The sequence below is a fragment of the Bidens hawaiensis genome, unplaced genomic scaffold, assembly GCF_021521415.1.
Source record: "Bidens hawaiensis isolate Kalapana, Puna unplaced genomic scaffold, B.hawaiensis_p1.1 tig00027299_1, whole genome shotgun sequence".
NCBI lineage: Eukaryota > Viridiplantae > Streptophyta > Magnoliopsida > Asterales > Asteraceae > Bidens > Bidens hawaiensis.
Window position 1 is genome coordinate 94338 of NW_027494407.1, and position 9957 is coordinate 104294.

At 36.8% G+C, this 9957-nt stretch overlaps 1 long non-coding RNA gene and 1 pseudogene across 2 annotated transcripts; one reads left to right on the plus strand and one right to left on the minus strand.

The window, feature by feature from the left end:
- Positions 1-2134: 2134 nt before the first annotated feature.
- LOC143575146 (uncharacterized) lies at positions 2135-3006 on the minus strand. Its single transcript, XR_013142717.1, has 4 exons — positions 2934-3006; positions 2620-2831; positions 2307-2538; positions 2135-2217 (listed from the first exon to the last, which is right to left on the minus strand). It is a non-coding gene; the product is annotated as an uncharacterized LOC143575146 (long non-coding RNA).
- A 4639-nt stretch (positions 3007-7645) lies between these two features.
- On the plus strand, positions 7646-9754 carry LOC143575147 (aluminum-activated malate transporter 10-like; annotated as a pseudogene). The gene is made up of 4 exons (XR_013142718.1): positions 7646-8111; positions 8183-8323; positions 8431-9023; positions 9117-9754. The product of XR_013142718.1 is annotated as an aluminum-activated malate transporter 10-like (transcript).
- The last annotated feature ends 203 nt before the right edge of the window (positions 9755-9957 follow it).

Below are 9957 nucleotides of genomic sequence, written 5' to 3' on the forward strand. Positions count from 1 at the left end.
AACACTGGCATTCGCCAGCAGTCTTCTGATCATCAGCATCGTGAGAAGACATGGTGGAAGAAAGAAGAGATTTCAGAGTAATGCTTTACTGAAAAGAGAAATTCGCCGGAAATTACTGGAGAAGAAGAGATGAAAGTGGAAAGTGTGAATTGCAAATAACCCTCTCCCCCTTTATATAGTAATCGCAATTAATGCGATGAAGTTAATACGGAAGAGAGAGAAGTCAAAGGTGCAATGAAACTATGACACGTGGCAAAGGCAAGCTGGCAACAGCTGTCAAAAGGACGTGTGCCAGAGATTTCGCGGCTACGCGCCCGGAATCCCGTGCCCACGCGCCTGAAAAAGCAACTGGAATGACCACATAATGTCATGTCGCCATAACTTCTGGCACGTCCTGACACAGTCAGAAGAAACCGTCGCACGACGTTTGAGGTATTGGGTTGTTATCCATCCACCAACTCTTCAAATTTCAAAATTTAAAAAATTTGAAGACTAAGGTTCAAAAAAGTAAGCGGGAAAATACCCCTTACCTTGGCAAACAAGTAACCATAAGCCGGGTGTGGGTACAGTGTAAAGGCAAAACCCTTCACATACCTAACACCCGCAGGGAATTGAAGCCAAAATATTTGGCAACCAAGTAACCATAAGACGGGTGCGGGTACAGTGTAAAGGCAAAACCCTTCACATACCTAGCACCCGCAGGGAATGGACGCCAGGAATACCTTGGAAGTAAAGTAACCATAAGACGGATGCAGGTACAGTGTAAAGGCAAAACCCTTCACATACCTAGCACCCGCTGAGAATTGAAACCAGGAAGGATCTTCTGGGCAATGCTTGTGAAAACGGAAATAATATCCCCGCATAGCGGGAACATCGAGTACTACGTTGTTTGAGGCTCCAAGATGGAATTGGTGGTTTAAACATAATTGATCACTATGTTCAAAAAACTACCAGAACCACAGGGAGAATCCGCACAACTAAGACTCAATGCTCCTGACTTGCGAGGAGGTTACAGACCTACCCGCATCATACCCAAAGACCAAGCAGGAAACTCGGGAATTTCTGCAAGTGACAAGGACTTCCGCGGGAAGAACCCCCATGGAAAACCTTACAAAAACCCCTTTTCAAAACCCTTTGCTTAAGTCCAAAAGTTCACCTCACTTTATTAGACATTCGTGAAAAGAACATTGGACTGGGGGGACTTGAAGAGGTAGGTCCCAGCAGGGCTCAGTTGGTCCCGCATGACTCACCTTGAACAGGGATGTCTGCGCAAAGACCATCTACTCCCGCAGGACCCACCATGCTCAGAGAAGCCTACGCGCAGTATGCAAGCTGCATACGCAGGGAAAAGCCTCCCAATGGTAAAGTAACCCGCCTGTTCCCGCAGTCGCGGATACAAGCCATCAGGGAAGGCTACCCGCACAGCATAGCTACACGCATAAGGCTTAACACTTACAAATATTCAGTGTCACCTGAAAGAATGAGCAGAGGCGGGAGGGGGAAAACTCCCGCCAAAATGGGCCAGTCTGTATGATGGAGGATCTTTTGCGTGATACCTGACGAGGTAAAGACAAAAGATCTGACCAAGAATGCGACAGCTCACTGACAGCAGCGTGGCAGACAGCACGCCACAGCACTGTGACCAATAGCCGCCGCCTGCCCACCAACTCCTGCCAGACCACGTGCCTAGCCTGCAGTTGGTAGAAGACGAAGAGTGCACGGCACGCCTGCTCTGTGTCAGCCGCTACCTATCCACCACTCACAGGTAGGGCACGTGCATAGGTTACAGTTGGTAGCGTGTTGGGCCGGCTAAACCCCTTGGAAACCCACCTTCGGCTATAAAAGACAGCAAATGGTATTATCATTTCATCATCTACTATCTCGTATAACTTACTTGATAATTGCTCTAATAGTATTCATATACTTTTATATTTAAAGAGCAATATAGACTGATTCTCACGCCGGAGGGTGGTCACAAGGAGGAACCCCCCCCCTTCTCAGTGACGAGCTTACGGTGTCTGTTTTGCAGGTTCCTTGAAGTACAACTTACTCTGCTGGACCTAACCTTCGTGGGAAACATTACTTAGCCCCCAGATTACCCATAATCTGCCCGGGGTCACTTAGTGTTTCTTCACTCTATTAGGAAGGTTTAACGGACCACTAAAGCTCGGTGCTCTTCTGACTTGATGAATTCTATCAATTGCTTGTGAGCTTTCACTGTCGGATAAAAAAAGACTTGGTATATCATAAATCTTCATAAAAGTAACAATGAAGATTAATAAAATGAGTAAAGATAATGATGAAACCTTTCTGAACTACGAGTTCTGTCAGATTTCGAATGATTTAAGACCACACCAGCCACTAAGGGCCCACTCTGAGTTTGTCGGCTTCTTCCGGTTATAACTCTAGTTTTAGCCTGAGGTCGATGGTAGTTGATCAGCTTTTGTTCTGTTTTTTTCTAAAATGTTCCCTTTATTGCCATCTGGCATATTAGTATCTCCCTTATTGCTCTGGGATTCAGATGGGACTATTTCATCACTGAAGTATGTTAATAAAAAAGAAAAGAGTTAAAAACAATAAAATATCAAACAACAAAAAAGAATAAAAAATTGAAAATACCTAGAAACAAACTCGCTTGTGGAATCTAGTTTGTCAATTGTAGCCTTTGACTCAGATGCATCCTACAGCAGATAATAGCGGTAAAAAGTGAAATTCTAGCTTAATATTCCAAAGCTCTGATAGTATTTTAGAATCAGACTTGCATTATTGACAACTGAAGTTGAAGTTACATCATCTTCCTTCGTATCTTGAATTTCATCATCATCTTGCAACTTTGGCCAAATTTTAAAGATTTGTTTGAAGTCATACGATTATACAGTGCTAAAAAAAAGTAACAAGATGCATAGGCCATAGAATAAATGATATGTTAATACCAAGGATGCTTTGAATTTTAAGTCTTGAACGTCAAAGTTCCAAGCACTAACACCTCGCTGGTACTCACTCTGAATATTATCATCATAAAAGGAAAAAAAAAAGACAGCAATTAAAACCATTTTTGATAAGAAACTAAAAATAAGTACATTCACTTCATTAACAGAACTAAAACCATACTTTGCTACTAACGCAATTGTAGTGGTTGCATCTCAAATGCCAAAATTGTTTATGAAACGTCACAACTTTCATCCTTACCACTGTATTGGTTCGACACCAATTTTAAAATAAACATTTTGGTCTGACTTCGTATAACCAATTTCATAAAGAGAACTCTTATTCTTTGAAAGAACAATTTATGTTTTATCTGATTATTAATTTCGTTACACGCAAGATACTTTGATCTAAACCTTATGCTTCTAAGCAAGTTCTGGTTACACAAGCCCATATCTATGGTCCGACATTCATGTCTGTTGGTCACAAGCATGACCTAATTCGGCATATCAATCGACAATCTTGTTTTTTAAGCATCGATATTACATTTGTTTTAGCTGCATTTTGAACATGTCACGGCATTGTCGTGAAGCTCTCCCCAAAGAAAAGGCAAACCCAATAAAATTTGAATTCTGTAACTATTATATATACCGTTTTTTTGTCTAAAAATTAGTATAAAGCTTCATATCTTTAACTAAGCACGGTTAACAGAATTAGGTAAATGCGTTTAATACCCATATTACTAGAGGAAAAAATATTTATATATAACTGAAATCAATAGGTTATAAAAATATCGAAACAAAAGTACATGACTCTCAGTACAAACAAGCCTACGTCCGACCTTCATCTCAGAGCCCAAAATTCCATGGTAACAATTATAGCGATGGCATAGTAGTAAGCGTTTAAGTCCCTTTAGCAGACATCTCAGGTCCGAATCAACATTCATTGTGTTACGCATTTAGCTCCTTGAAGCCTACGAAAACTATGTTTTATTTAATCGCATTGATTAGCATGGTATTAGTTCACATATTCATGAAGTTAAAGGAGGACATATATGCATGGTTAATTATTTTATCGTCAGTTAAAATCTTTGGATTGAGTTAAGATGACGTATGGGCGAACGTGTCATAGGTAGACCCGTCTGCCAATATTCGTTTACCAAACGACTCATGTTTAGATATAATTCAAAAATCATAAGTACTGATCATTTATCTAAACATCTAAAAGATCAAAGACGTGTTATACAAGCAACCAAAAATATCAAGTGATAAGAAATAGACCCCTCTACCAAAGTAATGCAGAAAGAACTAATTTACTTTACATGTGTGTTGTGTTTTTTCCAGGTGTAACTTTTATAAAATCCAGTGCTTTGGTGACAAAACATACTCAAATATGTCCAAAAAACTCAAAGAAAAAAAGTTTAAACTTTAAAGTGTATATATGGGTCTAGTTTACCTGGTATACCCATCAAACATCACATCAAAATTTTTTGTATCTTTTGTTCATTTATTTTTATTAGACCTGTGTTTTTTTAGAACGACGACTTTGTATTACACTTGTGTTATTATTCGATTATTATATATAATAATAACAATATTAATAAAGACAAAGTATTGGTTGTTGGTGTATTTTCAATTTGATAATTTCAGAAGTATAGTATAATTACAAGGCCATTTGTATATTTCAGAGGTGACTAATAAAAACCTGTAAATAGGGCGATACGCGTTTCATTTGTAGTTACGATCGTTCATGAATAAAAAGTACCCTTGACTAGCTCTAACTCTCTTAGTGAAATGCGTGTATGAATAGATCATAAACCTATTGTGGGATGAGTACATCACAAATGGAAAAAGAGAGAGGAGAAGTGAACGTGAAAAAATCAAAGCTGTTAAGCCTCCAACCAATGACCTCATAAGTGACGTTGGAAATGTATTACCAGCTCTTGCATCACTACTTTTGTGATTAAATCATGAACATAACATTAAATAACAATTATCTTATGCATTAGAGGATATAAAGAAAGTTTACCCACCTAAATTTTGTGAACAAGTAAAAGCAACACCAATAATGCACATTCATTTTTGGAACTAAAGAACTGAGGTGTGTAAAAACAATGATAATTTGTATATTTTTTGTACTTTGAGACTTTTTTGAAACTATATATGAACCACAAGCCAATTGTATGACTTATTCAAAGAATCAAAATGATATGATATATTTATATTTTAAGTGAAAATGCAAGATCATACCCACTATGGATGTAGACAGGACAAAGGTACAAAACCTTATTCTCTCTTCACATTGGTGATATAAATATAATGCTAAGTTGCTAACATATATAAAATTAAAGGTGGAAACATGTGAAAAAGACATTACTTAAGATATTCAAGGGATAAAAGAGTGTGAAAAGTGGAAGACTCGCTTTTGAGCAAACTATAACTATGGGCTTGTACTCAATTTACATGTTTACTCCACTAAGAATTTATATTTTGACTCTTTTATCCAAAATCAACTATTATCTCGAGTTAGGCCTCGGACATTCTTAATTGTGAATGCCTCCAAGGTGCTTTTCAGCATCTGTTTATTACGAAGTAAGACTTTGTGTAATGGGGTGGCGCCCCTATGATGTCACTCGCATTTCATTTGTCACTCCATTACGGCATTACGTAACCTAATTACATGGACGCAAAAAGGGGAGGAGACCCCTTGGCCGCTAACAAGAAAATTGGATAATTATACTGCTAGTTAAATCATTAGGTGTTCTTAATGGAAAAGCTAATGAGAACCCCTATGCCTATGTAGTAGTGACGTGGGAGTTCCGTTTTGCATATGTGTAGTTTAACAACTACAGTACTACACATAACAAAAATGTTAAGATGTATAAAAATGAAGATGGGTGGGTGCACATTTTACTTGTCTACAATTTTAATTTGGTATATACTTTGTGGTCATTTTCCATCAAATAAACTTGCAAGTTGAGCATAAGTCTAGGGGTGAAATATAAAGTTCAATGTCGCTTTTGATATTTGGGTTTGCCTTTCAAGTTAGTGCATAAAAGTGAGATAAGTGGTCTTCCCATTCCTTAGTGAAGAGGCTAAACAAACCAATGACATTAATTCTTTACATTTACATATTTTGGTTAAAAGAAACCTTGCCATTCATTACCTAATTAATTCGTTGCCTTTTCAAATAAATCCAAAATTGACTTGCATTTTTCTATTGAATAAGACCAAATATTATTGCACAAATGTAAATAAAACTTTATATGCACTACTACAGAAAGGGTCCAATGCTATAGAAATTTATGATTGTTAACACTGTCGATTCCCTAGAAAAAAATTGGAGGAAAAAATTGCTACTCATTTTCATGCCATATACACGTGTTAACACCTGAAGGGCATTACAAGATGGGTTAGTTCGAAAAACAAGATGGGTTAGTTAACACATTAATAATGCCTTGAATGCAAAATCTATTAAGGTCCATCCTCAAATGCACGAATCAAAGTTTTATGTTTTTTCTTTATTTTAAACTCTAGTTAGCCCACAACATAATAAACGGTTGGTTAGTTAAAACTCATTGTCTACGTAAAAATGACGTGACAGGGCATTATGCACTTTTTAGTTAGTTTACGACACATACCCTAAAAGGGCAGAAAATGGGCTAATACCGAAAGGGCATAAGCTTACCCTTCCTGCCCTCCCGACTTTCGAAGTTTATTTTTTATTTTTCTTTATTTTTTTTTAGAAGTACAACTTCTGCATTTTGTTAATTTTTTTCTTACAATATTTTAACTCGCCCTACAAAAGCAAGACGAATGTAATGGTTTTTTAGTTATTGTATTGGGAAAAAAATAGGATAGCCTCCTTTTGCATGTATCACAAAAGATAAAATCTTGATCATGTTTACATGGGGAATTGTAGCCATTACAAATGACGACCGTTTGAAAGATAATCATAGACGTCTTATAAAACCTGATCAAGATTTTACTCTACCCATTAAAAAATTGTCCCCCATCCTATTTCAAGAACTAGTTTTATTGACGTCTTATAAAACCTTATCAAGATTTTACTCTACGCATTAAAAAATGTCCCCCCTCCTATTTCAAGAACTACTTTTCTTTTTGAAGTTTTCTTGAACAAAGTATGTTGGTAAGAAACCAACTAGCTTCTAGTATGTAGTTATGAATGAAATAAACTCCACCAAGGATCCCATTAACCCTTTAAAATATACCTAATCCAATTAGAGCTTAACCTGTAAGCCATGAACAAGAAAAAAAAATAGGTACAAGTGTCTTGAAAGAACATAAGTTATGCTAATTAGTAATTATCACCTTTTACACGAAATTTAAGCTCCGTGTGAACTATTTACACAGAACACAAAGTAATATTTAACTAAAAATTTCGCCGAACATGAAGAACGTGTCATCGACAAGCGACATTACCTAATGACATGTAGAATATATGAAATTCAACCAATGTGAATGATGAGCTTATTTAATATATCCCATCCTCTAAAGAACTAAAAAAGCAGGCCATTTAGTGCATTTACGTAAGGAAACAACATTGATCTATAGTGCTTTGTGACTGTTGGACATTGTTAGTATTACTTATTTGAGAGAAAGTGACATATGTATGTAATGCACCCTATCTTGACCTACTTAACCAGAAAATATGATGCGACATTATATTATCTAGCCATCTAGATTAAAGCTAGTTTAAAATATGTGTTCTACATATAGAAAGTGGTCACCAAATCTTGGGTATAAATACAGTAGATGTCACATAGCAAATCAACAAAAAGCATAGCTTATCTAACATTTGACACCATTCTCTATAGTCATATGCTTTTGTAAAAATGTGTAACAAGAATGGAGTTGAGTGGAGTATCAGGGTGAGTGATGGATCATCAATGGCGCTTGAGCCCGAGCACACGCATGGAGTGATGAGATTATGGGACCGATTAACGAGTTTGGTGGTTCGGTTTGTGATGAGAGTGTGGATGTTTCTGAAGAAGGCATGGGATTTAGGGGTTGATGACCCTAGAAAATTCTTTCATTGCCTTAAAGTTGGAGTGGCTTTAATGGTTGTTTCTTTGTTTTACTACATGAGACCATTGTATGATGGTGTTGGTGGAAGTGCCATTTGGGCTGTTATGACCGTTGTCGTCGTCTTCGAATATACTGTTGGTAGGTATTTAGTTTGCAACCAATCTTACTTTACTTCAAGAAAAACATTCTAATGTGTAAATGTATTGTAGGTGGAACATTGTACAAGTGTTTGAACAGAATTTGTGCCACTTTTCTTGCTGGATTTCTTGCACTTGGGATTCATTGGATTGCTAGTCATACTGGCCACCAATTTGAGCCATATATTATGGGCATTTCACTCTTCATACTAGGTAACTTCAACAAACCATATCATGAAAATTCGTTTATTAAATAAACATATATGATATATCCTAAGTTAAGTTTCACCAACTAATGATAACTTTCTTAATTATAACAGCTTCCGCTACAACGTTCTCAAGATTCATCCCCGTAGTGAAAGCTAGATACGATTATGGTTGCACCATCTTCATTCTTACATACAGCCTAGTCTCGGTGTCAGGGTACCGCGTTGATCACCTCCTACACATGGCTCATGAAAGGTTATCAACCATAATAATAGGGACTTGCTTGTGCATTATAACTAGCATGGTTGTTTTTCCTGTTTGGGCTGGTTTAGAGCTTCATCTTCTAGTCCCGCGTAACATGGATAAACTCGCAAAATCTCTAGATTGTAAGTACTAACATCATTCAACTTTCAAGTTATATTATATAACCAACTTTTAATCATCATTTTTGTCTTGTAAAGGTTGTGTAGCTGATTATTTTGGGGACGGTGACGAAGAAACTAAGAAAAGTTTACAAGGTTATAAATGCGTGTTGAATTCCAAAGCCTCCGAAGAATCCATGGCAAACTTTGCTAGATGGGAGCCCGCACATTGGCGTTTCAATTTCCGACACCCATGGAAAAATTACCTTAAGATTGGCGCATCTTCACGCAGTTGTGCTTATTGCATTGAAACACTCACTAGTTGCTTGGCTTCCAAGAATCAGGTGAATACTAAATCCTTATTGACTCAAAGTTTTGTCACTTTTCATACATGAAATTGATTATTGATCAAAGAAGCTTTCATTGTTCTTAAACAGGTTCCGGAATCAATAAAGAACCATCTTGAATCAGCATGCATGAATCTAAGCTCAAGTTCATCAAATGTTATAAGAGAACTAGCAACAAGTGTGAGCACAATGACAAGATCAGTTAAGATGAACATGGCGGTTAAAGATATGAAAAATGCAGTCAAGGAACTACAAAATGACTTGAAATCACTTTCGGATTTGCTGATCCAACCAAATGATCGTGAGGAGAAAAATGAGCCGAAGGACATTACAATAATGCCGCTCCTAGATGTCATTCCGCTAGTGAGTTTTGCATCTTTATTAATTGAAACCGCTTCTAGGATTGAAGAAAATATGATGAAAGCAGTGGAAGAGTTGGCAGAATCGGCTCAGTTTAAGCAACCAGAAGATGAAGTAAAACTCAAAAAGAATCAGACTGCTAACAAGATTGTCTCTGATGAAGAAAATGCGATCGCCCTTCAACGAGTATAAGTACATACACATTGGTGACGCATTTTTCGAAGAAACTTAATGATATGATAACATAAAAACATTCTGATGCACCTAGTGTAGGCAGTTCCTTGTTATTTTAGTTCCATTTTCATTCTTATTGCACTCATTTTGTATATGCATGTGTTACAATCTTACAATTCAGTGGAAACTTACTAATTTTTTTAATGAAGTGTGTACCTGAAAGTAGGATAAATATAAAAGTAAATTAGTAATACATCCGGAAATTTCAGGTTCATTACACATGATTAAATCGGTTTAGACATGTTCGGCCCAACCTCAAGTCAAGTTAGAAAATAATAATTATATCATGTACAAATAAAATCCTGACTAATTACTAACTAATATTAAACCTTCTCTA